At 42.3% G+C, this 12,171-nt stretch overlaps 1 pseudogene; it reads left to right on the top strand.

The window, feature by feature from the left end:
- Positions 1–9,566: 9,566 nt before the first annotated feature.
- On the top strand, positions 9,567–11,396 carry LOC146721663 (small subunit ribosomal RNA; annotated as a pseudogene).
- The last annotated feature ends 775 nt before the right edge of the window (positions 11,397–12,171 follow it).

The raw sequence follows: 12,171 nt of genomic DNA on the forward strand, positions 1-12,171 counted from the left end.
GAATGTTTGTAATACTATCAAGTGCTTCCGACATTCTCAGTTTAAGTGCCGAACAGTTACAATATATTCCGAAGATTGTTTTACTGCAAAAGTGCGGCTATTTCGTAGAGCATTTGTGGGACAAGCTTCCGGAGCATATCAAGACGGATCCGGAGGTTCAGACATATCGTCGCTGCCTCGAACACTACAATCGGCCGTGGATGCGAACGCATATTGACGGTCCAGCACCGATGATCAGGGATTGCAGCGAATGTCAGCGAAAATAGGCTGAGGTTAAAAGTGCGAATAAGTGATAGACATAAAAAAAATGGAGAGCGCACCGCAAAATCATGCAGAGTATCATGAGAAGGGGTGTTATAAGACTGTCGAGAGATGGTATAGACATCTCGAGGTATGCTGTCACAATGAAAAAAAAGATAACCCGTTTTGTAATAAACGTGAAGCGGCGACTTCAATTGTACGATATGTGCGAAATCGCGAACTTGGTGTGCGAAAACCGCATACAAGACGTGTAGCCCAGTTCCTGGAAACGCATGAAGACATTGTAAGAGTGGCTGGTGATTTATCTAAATGCACCAGAACGTCTAAGCGACACAAGCGAGTCGCATGTTATCAACGTCGATACAAAAATTGTGTCGATTATTTCACTGTGGACAACTATGATTTTGGCTACATGGACATGCCTTCACCATCGGTGTCATGCAAAACACAATCATCCGAAAATGATTCTGACCAAGAAATGGAGGAGGAGTCAGATAGGAGAGAACCGTCATCATCATCATCATCATCATCATCATCATCATCATCGCCAGATTTCTTGTCGGCAGCCTATTTATCTTTTCTGTGATAAAATAGGTGTACAACATATGTGATATCAACGTGTTCTGAGAGAGAGAGTAGATATGTCTTCGCGGAAGGTGTAAACATGTCGATAGACAACTACTGAGCAGCCGCTATTTTTGTTTCGTCGGAGATCATTGCATGAACAAAGGGATGACCGGGATATATAATGAGGACCGATGTCACTGCCGGGTCATAGTACGGTGACATACTAGTGAGCATACAGTGAGCATACAGTGTATTGTTTTTGCAAAAAATGGAGAAAGACAAAGAAGTAGTGATCTCCGACGATGAAGAGATGGAGGTGGTGGTCGTCCCTGATGACGAGATGGAGGTGGTCGTCGTCCCTGATGATGAGATGGAAGTTATAACCATCTCCGACGACGACAGTGACAGTGATGGTGCGATGTACGACCCTGTGTACGACAGGGATGTGAACATCCTATTGGACGACATTGAGGATATAGGACGTTGATATCGTACCCATTGAAGAAGACGGCGATGACAATGACGATGATGATGATGATGACGATGACGATGACGATGAAGATGACGATGACGATGACGATGAAGATGAAGATGAAGATGACAATGACGAATGGGTACGATACTGACAACGCTGTCCGGGAGTCGTGCAGGTCCCGCATGTATGGCATACGCGCCACTGCATCCCTCGACGAGACAGCGAGGGTATGCACTGTGGCGTCGTATGTCATGGCATTCGTCGCACCATGGGGGATGATCAGGATCTGCTTTCGCTGTTTCGTGAGAAACAGGGGCAGATTCCTAAGCATCACAACCCTCGAGGGACACACAACATCGCGGTACATAAATGTACCCGAACTGCGTTGCGAGGATTGCCGGGAAAGATTATAACATATTCTACCTGGCCAACGCTTGTCCCACATGTCAAGGACGTGAGTATATATATATATATATATAATATGTCAAAAAATATATAAAATATTAAATTATTATATTTCTATGCACAGATGTCGAGTCTGATGACAGCGATGGGTGATGCGACCCCCCCTCTCTCTCACTGTCCCGTCAGGGCTGTAAGTATATTAAAATACCAAAAAATCTATAAAATATTAAATTATTTTTATATTTTTATGTGTAGATGCCACTACCTCGAGCCGCCACATCTCTCTCTCTCGCTGCTCACTCGCCGTCACCGTATATTTTTTATATTTTTATATTTTATATTTTTTATATTTTTTATATTTTTATATTTTTATATTTTTTTATATTTTATATTTTTATATTTTTATATTTTTATATTTTTTTATTTTACATATATTATTTTTTATTTTTTATTTACACACACAGTAGAGAGGGTTTGGAGTCATTAAATACCGCAGAAGTGACGAACCGCGGGGTCCTCATCTCTACTGCAACACATGTACAAGTACACACGCATACACACATGCACATACTCTGACATATGAGGTGTAAATCCGACCGGCAACCTCCACGCGGTACACCTCGGGTAATGCTAATGCCGGCGGTAATATATTGTTACGTCCAATAATTCATCTAGCGATAAATTATTTTCTGCACAAGACGGTCTTCTCTCGCGTCTACCTCGGTGGACGTTTAAGAAGCTGCTCTCTATTTGTTTTATGGGCAACCTGCTAGGCCGGCTATATTCAGGGAAGCCGAGAGCTTGAGATTCGATTGAGAGTATCGGACGGAGAAGGAAACCGACGGGTCGGGTCAATAAATAAAGATATTTTACAAATATAATGTCATTTATTCATTTATAAAACCTTTACGTCGATATAAAGTTTATTGGTCCTGACGTGGTTCGTGGGGAGCTTGAAATTGAGTTACAATATGACTGAGCTCCAGTTCCGGATTGTTAGGCTGGTTGAGGTAAGTTACGAAAGAAGTGAAGTTATCTTGCGCTTCCTCAGGGATGACGTCATCGACGTCGTGAGTGAGATTCGCGGTGTCCTCGTTGAGAATGTGAAAGGTTTGTTCGTTGTTAAATTGTAAAATGGGGTCGTACTCTGGCGATGTGATTGGTAGATTTTGATCCGGGATATAATATTCAGGATCGGGTAAGAATTGATGATTAGGGTTCGTTATTAACGTATTTGATTCTAACGGCGAGGGCTCCGGAAATTGCGGGTGAGAATAATCAATGTAGGGCGGAAGGTTGTTTATAGGCGAATAAACGTCTGGAGAAGGGGATCGAACGATTACTCGCGTAGGAAATATTTGGACATGTAAGTTTAAGACTCTTCTTGTCCTATGTTCGCGTAGTCTGTGGAGACGTTGCTCGTCGCGATCAATTTGATTCTTCCTTCGGAAGGGAGAGACCATCTAATGGTTAAATAAATTTATATGAATAATATGTTTAATAGAACTGAGATAGTTAAATAATCAAAGGTAATTGAACGTGACTCACGTTTAAGTCGTGATTTACGTGTTAAAGAGTTAGAGACGAGATGAAAGGTTAATCTATACGAGAATGCCCTTCACCTGTTAATTAATTAAGCGTTGTGTCAATTATAATTATAATTAAACGATACTGAAAGAGAATTGGTAATAATGTGGAATAGGAAAAGGAATCTTAGTACGTGTATTAATATCTATATCAAGAATATTAATATTTGTACTTTCAAGCATCAAAGATTTAAGTCTTAAATATTGAAGTAATAATTCTTAGTAATTATCAAGACCTCTGTCATTCGGTTTGGTAAAGTATTCGCAACTATTGGAAAATGCAAGGTAATAAAAGCGTAAAAGAATAGAGAGATAGGTGTTCATCCGGCTAGGCCGGGTTCTCTGGTCCTTGTCTTAATAGGCTAATGCGACGTTCACTTTACTAAACGTGCACCTCAGAGATGACTTGCGAATGTACCTTATGACAGGGTATATTTCTATTGGTTGTAAATGGGGTCAGGTGGTGTACACTTGTCAAATGAATCGAATATCAATATGCAAAATCACTGTCAGTTGGTGTGGTAAAGTATTCGCAACTATTGGAAAATGCAAGGTAATAAAAGCGTAAAAGCGATAGAGAGGTAAGTGTTCATCCGGCTAGGCCGGGTTCTCTGGTCCTTGTCTTAATAGGCTAATGCGACGTTCACTTTACTAAACGTGCACCTCAGAGATGACTTGCGAATGTACCTTCTGACAGGATATAGTTTCTAATGTGTACAGAGGAATTAGCGGCATTCAATTCGCTAATATGTGGTAGGATACAGGGTTACATACATATATAAGTAAGCAGTAATACAATAAAATACATAAGTATATTTATTATAATAGATCAAATAAGTATGCGAAATTGATTAAATAGTATTGAATAGTATTGGATAGAATATTGAATAGATCGACGATTGTAACGCAGACGTGTGCAGATGCAAATCGTAGATTGACATAATATCGGAAACGCAGAGTAATATATTGCTTATGTCTATGTTCAAAATTCAGAGTTTGGAATGTAATGTAAGATTGAGTTAATATTGGATAATTAAATATAATGATTAAATATAATGAGTGTCCGTCGCGCTTTACTATTTAAGGATATGTGAACTGGCTTAAATACTCACAAGGTTAGACAATGTCTTATGTGCCTTGCTATGGTACACTTCGCTACTGTGTTCTTCCCTCTGAGTCTGAAGATCTGAGGAGCCTCGGTACCTCGGTCCGAAATGGCGGCTATGCCTCACCAAAATGGCGGCTAAGTCTCGTTGTCTTCAGGACCCCGTAGTACTTGCTGGTTGATTGCTGGATTAGAGCTGATTGACTGGAACAACTTTGGCGGATCACTGCCGTTCCGTGCCGGGCGCAGGGTTTATATACCGTAAAATGTGGCTCGCTCCTCCCATCGGGCGATGCGGCTTAGCCAATGGCAAGAGAGATATGCCGGGGAAGTACCGGAGACAATCTGTTCCTGGTAGAGATTGCGACGGTTAAGTCCCGGAGAGATGGCTTCTTGGTAGCGATAGCGGCGTTCCTTTGATGACTCATCGCCGGGCGCTCCGATTTTCCTTATCCTATTCTCGGTAGCGATAGCGGTATGCCTTTGTTGGCTATGCGCTCCGACTTATCTTATCTTCTTCTTGGTAGCGATAGCGGTGCTTCTTTGATGACTCATTGCTACGCGGCTTGCAACGGGCCTTGCAGGTTGCAACGTGTTTCAGCGTTGCATCATGCTTTGCGTCATGCTTCAGGAATGTAACGGTTCTCAACCGTCTTTCTAGAACCTTCTAGAATCTTTTAGATGTTTCTTGAGAGTAAAGCCGAGTTCACATAATAAAGCGGGTTTCATACTTAATTACTACTTTACGAACGATATCTATATATTTTAGGTATTATTCTTTAAAATATGTCGATTCCTTTTGCAATTTAAAATAAAATGCATTACTTCGTAAATTTTGTTATAGATTAAAATAATCTTATTTGCTTTAATTTATATTCATATTTGCATGTAAATGGTAGAAAAGCTTAATTGTAACTTCTATTGTTATTTTATAGTTAGAGTTTAATAGTCATGATAGACAGGTAAAATTTATCAATTTACATTTACATTTTATAGTTATATGTAAATTGATAAGTAACTTGCATCAGGAACGAATTTCTAATAGTAGGTATACTAGGGGAGTTCTAACTCAGGGGCAATGAGGGGGGGTGAGGGGCGGGCAGAAATCATGTTTTTTAACTTATGAGCGATTGTATGCGAGACTAAATATTTGTTAATACCGGTCTTTCATGTAGGTTAGCGATTGTCATGACTAATATGTTAAAGAATTAATTTTTGAAAAAGATTGAAATTTTGAAATTTGTCTGGACGTTACAAAGGACAGCAAATAATACAGATCGCTTGCAAAGTGTTCTGTTCGACTCGCGAATCAATGCTTGCTTGATCGGCATCGGCCTTTTATATTCGAGCTCGCTTCTCATACACGCATTTATCACGCATTCATCACGCATACACATACATATCCATTATTTGGCTTATTTTCAAGTTTGGAATCTTGTTTTGAAAATTGTCTTCGCGTTCTTTTCTTGTCGCTCTCTTCTATCACTCATCCATCACGTGCACACACTCACTCACGCATACTACATATGTACTTTATACATTCCCACACTTGGCCATTCTGCACGAACATTTGTCCTCAAATGTTAATTATTTTATTCTTCTGAATTATTGCTCGCATAATCTACCCACGGTTTCATATGATCCGCAGATGTAGATGTTGTAAGAGGTCCTTCATGTTCCCCTATTTTTTATACAGTGTATCGATCATTTCGCAATATTTTTGTTACAGAGTATGGACCAAGATATTTATTTGCTAACTTAAGACCAGGTCCTAATTGCGTACGCTTTATTGCTACTACATCATTTTCATTGTATTTTGTTGCTGATTTACGCTTTTTATTGAAAGTTGCTTAATTTTCACGTTGAATTTTTAAAATACATTCTTTTGCATGTTTACGTAAATTGTCTCGGTTATCTTGAAAATCTTCGATCCACTCTTTTTCAATAAGTTCTCGAATTTGAGGATCATCTCGTATACGCGCATGAGTTCCGAAAAATAAATGGAATGGTGTCGTATCGATACTCCTATGTGGGATACAATTTAAATATAATTGAGTTAACTTAAGGAATTTAAACCATTCTTCGCGTTTAGAGTCTGTAAGCTTAGTTAATAATGGTATCAAGGTTCTATTTACGCGCTCTATTTGCCCATTTGCTCGTGGAACTCCGGTGGTGATTAATACATGAGTGATATTTTCTTTTACACAATATTCTGCGAATTCTTTTGATGTGAAAGCTGCGCCTCGATCTGGAATTATTCGTCTTGGATTTCCAAAGATATCTGATTGTTTTTTAAGTTTATCTATGACTTCGCTCGCGTTAGTCGATTTTGTGGCATATAGCCATAAGAACTTTGTAAACGCGTCGACTATTGCAAGGATATATTTGTAACTCTTTTTTGTGAGAGGTAAGAGTCCTAAGTGGTCAATATGATAAGTGTCTAATAGTAATTCACCTTTTTCTATCGTATTTAGATATCCTTCTTGTTTACCTTGTTTTTTCTCAGCTAAGATACAAGCTACGCAGTTTTTTAATGTTTTTTTGTATTTTTGATTTTATATTGGGCATCCAGTAATCTTTTAATAATAATGCTTCAGTTTTTGCAATGGGAAAATGACCTCTATCATGTACTTGCTTAATGATTTGTGTGTGCATCGACTTTGGAACAACTAGTAGAATATCTCCATTATGTGTTTTAAAAAGCAAATTATTTCTGATAGTATAGCCTTCTATATTATTTTCTTTGACGCTATCATATATTATTTTTATATCATTATCTTCTTGTTGCGCTTGTTTAAATTTTATAGTTAAACTATCACTAGTGTTTATTACCATACATTTTGGAAGAGGATTGCGGCTTAACGCATCTACATGTAACATGTTTTTTCCTGGTCGGTGCTCAATAGTGTAATTAAATTCTTCGAGGAGTAAAGCCCATCTGGCTACACGTACACATAAATCTTTTTTGTGCATGATTAGAGTAAATGCGCGGCAATCTGTTATTATTTTAAATGATATTCCTAACAAGTAAACACGAAATTTAAGTAATGCTCTGACAATTGCAAGTACCTCTAGCTCATAACTCGTATAACGCTGTTCTGCTGGAGAAGTTTTACCACTAGAATAGTATATCGGGTGAAATTTATTATCTTTGTCGCTTTTTTGCATTAAGATTGCACCATATCCATCAGCTGACGCGTCGGTGTGTCATTCTGTCTGTGCGCCTAGTTTATATAAATGTAAGACGGGTTTGTTACATAATATTTCTTTGAGATGGATAAACGCTTTTTTCTCTTTTTCTGTAAATTGGAATTTTGTATTAGATTTCAGTAAATTACTCAATGGGCGTGCTATGACTGAATATTTAAATACAAATTTTCTGAAGTAGCCCTTAATCCGAGAAAACTTTGTATTTGTTTTATATTAGTTGGCTCTGGAAATTTACGTACTGTTTCGATTTTATTTTGGGATGGGTATACTTGACAATTCTCTACCACGTGACCAAGAAATTCTACTTTTTCTTGCAGAAAATAGCATTTTTTTAAATTTATTATTAATCCTGCTTTGCTCGCGGTTTTTAGTATTATTTCGAGATTTTGTATTCCAGTATCTATATCTCTGGAAGGTATTATTAAATCATCCAAGTAAGTTAATACTCTTTTATCGCGTATTGCATCTTTAAAAGTTATATTTATGAATCTTTGAAAAATTGATGGGGAATTACATAGACCAAAGGGTACTTTTAAAAATTCGTAGTGGCCATCAGGAACGATAAAGGCTGTATATTTTCGACTGTTTTTATCAATTGGAAAAAATCCGTTCTTAAGGTCAAGTGTACTAAAAAAGATTGCGTTTTGCAAAAGATCTAATTGGTCTTTAATGAGTGGAAGCGGGTATCTATCTCGTACAATTTTTTTATTCAATCGTCGATAATCGACACAGAGTCTAGTACATCCATCTTTTTTTTTGACTAGTACTACTGGACTCGCGTAATCGGAGAGGGAAGGTTGCGCAATACCCTCTTGAACCCATGTGTTTGTGTTCATTTACTTTTTCTTTCTTTTTTGGAGATAAACGTCGAGCTTTTTGATATACTGGCTCTTTATCTTTTAAAATTCGGCGTGTTGAAACTGCCTCTCGAGCGTGTTTCGACCGCTCTCCGTACCGTCGCCGACCGCTTGGCCGGTCGGTTGGGTACTATAAAAGGAGGAGATATTATACGTGTCGCGCTCTCGACGTTGACAAACGAAGAATTGCCCGAACGGGTCAAGAACGGACTTTGTCGAGTCGCGACTCTGACACGGAGAGAACATTTATATAAAATGTTTGATGGAAAACACGAATATATAAAATAATATACGATCGTCGCAGAACGCGCCGCCGCCAAATCTCTCATGCTTGGAGGTTGCGTGTCTCGCGAGAACGTACGTCGACTCTCGCGTCGTCTCGTATTCCTCTTCGCCGGGGATTACGGTGCGGCTCTTTTCGTTCGTCGCCGAACGCGCGCAAAATTAACGCACACTTATTTATTACGAACACAGCATTGCCACGAGTCGGTGTCGCAAGACCGAATGGCTCTTATGTGGCGCGCACGCCTCTAGTGTGTTGGCCGCGCGGTTCCCTCTCGTTTCGTACGCAGCAGCGGAATCGTCGCGCTTACCGAGCATCTACTCCACGGATACGAGTTTGCGGGAAGAGTTGCTTCTTCCCGCTCGCTTTTTACGCCGTAGCGAAATCTTATTGCTGGTCGTGTGCGGTTAAACGCGTACAAACCAGACAGAACAGTCCTCGACGTCTAAGCATCGCCATCGTCGATCTAGCGTCAGGGTGAATCGCGCGGTCTCTCGAGACCGCGCATCATAACATTTGGGAGAATAAGAACACGAGTATTTTGATCTTGTGGATTTGAACGGAGAGGAAGAGAGGCGGCGGCGGCGGGGGTTTACCTTCCCTCCGTCGTTCTCTCGTACGCTTTGCATAATAGCGTTAAACACAGCAGAGTGTCGCCGACCGGCTGAGCAAGACCGGCGGCAAATAAAATGGCACATACGAGCGTGTCGCGCGCGTCGGTGTTTCGGCATCAAACGCGCGCGCGCAAAAAAAAGCTAGCGACGAGTTTTCGGGCTCGCTCGCGAGTTACTCCCTTGCGAGTAACCGAACACGAAGCTCCCTGGTTGATCCTGCCAGTAGTCATATGCTTGTCTCAAAGATTAAGCCATGCATGTCTCAGTGTATGCCGAATTAAGGTGAAACCGCGAATGGCTCATTAAATCAGTTATGGTTCATTAGATTGTACCCACATTTACTTGGATAATTGTGGTAATTCTAGAGCTAATACATGCAAAACAGAGTCCCGACCAGTGATGGAAGGGACGCTTTTATTAGATCAAAACCAATCGGTGGCGGGCGGCTCGCCGTTCGTCCACCGTTTATTTTGGTGACTCTGAATAACTTTGTGCTGATCGCACGGTCCTAGCACCGGCGACGCATCTTTCAAATGTCTGCCTTATCAACTGTCGATGGTAGGTTCTGCGCCTACCATGGTTAACGGGTAACGGGGAATCAGGATTCGATTCCGAAAAGGGAGCCTGAGAAACGGCTAAGCCACATCCAAGGAAGGCAGCAGGCGCGCAAATTACCCACTCCCGGCACGGGGAGGTAGTGACGAAAAATAACGATACGGGACTCATCCGAGGCCCCGTAATCGGAATGAGTACACTTTAAATCCTTTAACGCGGATCCATTGGAGGGCAAGTCTGGTGCCAGCAGCCGCGGTAATTCCAGCTCCAATAGCGTATATTAAAGTTGTTGCGAATAAAAAGCTCGTAGTTGAATCTATGTCGCACACCGTCGGTTCACCGCTGGCGATGTTTAACTGGCGTGATGTGGGACGTCCTACCGGTGGGCTTAGCCTCGCGAGGGGCGGCCCAACTAAATATCCCGTCGCGGTGCTCTTTACTGAGTGTCGAGTCGGGCCGGTACGTTTACTTTGAACAAATTAGAGTGCTTAAAGCAGGCTACCTTCGCCTGAATACTGCGTGCATAGAATAATGGAATAGGACCTTGGTTCTATTTTGTTGGTTTTCGGAACCCCGAGGTAATGATTAATAGGAACAGATGGGGGCATTCGTATTGCGACGTTAGAGGTGAAATTCTTGGATCGTCGCAAGACGGACAGAAGCAAAAGCATTTGCCAAAAATGTTTTCATTAATCAAGAACGAAAGTTAGAGGTTCAAAGGCGATCAGATACCGCCCTAGTTCTAACCATAAACGATGCCAGCTAGCGATCCACCGAAGTTCCTCCGATGACTCGGCGGGCAGCTTCCGGGAAACCAAAGCTTTTGGGTTCCGGGAGAAGTATGGTTGCAAAGCTGAAACTTAAAGGAATTGACGGAAGAGCACCACCAGGAGTGGAGCCTGCGGTTTAATTTGACTCAACACGGGAAACCTCACCAGGCCCAGACACCGGAAGGATTGACAGATTGATAGCTCTTCCTCGATTCGGTGGGTGGTGGTGCATGGCCGTTCTTAGTTGGTGGAGCGATTTGTCTGGTTAATTCCGATAACAAACGAGACTCTAGCCTGCTAAATAAGCGTACCTTATGGTATCGCAAAGGCCCCCGGCTTCGGCTGGCGGGTTTTTACTACCAACGTACAAACAAATCTTCTTAGAGGGACAGGCGGCTTCTAGCCGCACGAGATTGTGCAATAACAGGTCTGTGATGCCCTTAGATGTTATGGGCCGCACGCGCGCTACACTGAAGGAATCAGCGTGTGTTCCCTGGCCGAAAGGCCCGGGTAACCCGCTGAACCTCCTTCGTGCTAGGGATTGGGGCTTGCAATTGTTCCCCATGAACGAGGAATTCCCAGTAAGCGCGAGTCATAAGCTCGCGTTGGTTACGTCCCTGCCCTTTGTACACACCGCCGGGCGCGCTGCTCTGCTTGCCGACTACTTTTGGTCAGAGAGGCGCGACGGCGTCCGTCGATATATCAAAACACAACAACAAATTCCGTCAAATCCGTTATTTTCTTTTTCTCTGACAGCGCCTTTTCAGCGCGTCCATTCAGTCGCCGACTGCTGCGAGCGCGCGTCTCTCCCAAAAGAGAGGACTCTTGACGCAGAGCAGGACCTCCGGAACGTTAATGATCCTTCCGCAGGTTCACCTACAGAAACCTTGTTACGACTTTTACTTCCTCTAAATGATCAAGTTTGGTCATCTTCCCGGCAACATCGGCAATGCCGAGACATTGCCGCGCACCAGTCCGAAGACCTCACTAAATCATTCAATCGGTAGTAGCGACGGGCGAGGACGACGATTCGGAGCGAGACGCTTCGCGATCACGCTCATGTGTGTGCCATTCTCCGGCCACACACACACAAAGCGTCGATTCGGCGTTGAGCGCGAACCGGTGGTAACCTATGCCCGCGCACGCGTGTGTGCAGCACCCACGACGTTCGTCGACGCGCGCCCTCCCCGTTTTCGCGGGGCAGCGGTCAGCGTGCCGAGAACACACGGTGTGCGACCGCGAGTGCCGAGCGAGAGGACCCCCATATATTATTATATATAATATAACACAGAAGGGATCGATGATATTTCGACCAATCTGTCAACTGTGTCGGTCCGACGGTTTCTTCAAAGAGCTTCCGCCCCGGCTCTCCCGTTGCGGGAGAGATGCTCCGATCGAGAAACACAACTCACAACAGGCTGATCGAAGAGCCACCACGATTATTCTCTCTCTCTCGTCCGAGAGAAGAGACCACGATGGTTGA

Source organism: Nylanderia fulva, unplaced genomic scaffold (assembly GCF_048542155.1).
Source record: "Nylanderia fulva isolate GAGA-0341 unplaced genomic scaffold, ASM4854215v1 Scaffold432, whole genome shotgun sequence".
NCBI lineage: Eukaryota > Metazoa > Arthropoda > Insecta > Hymenoptera > Formicidae > Nylanderia > Nylanderia fulva.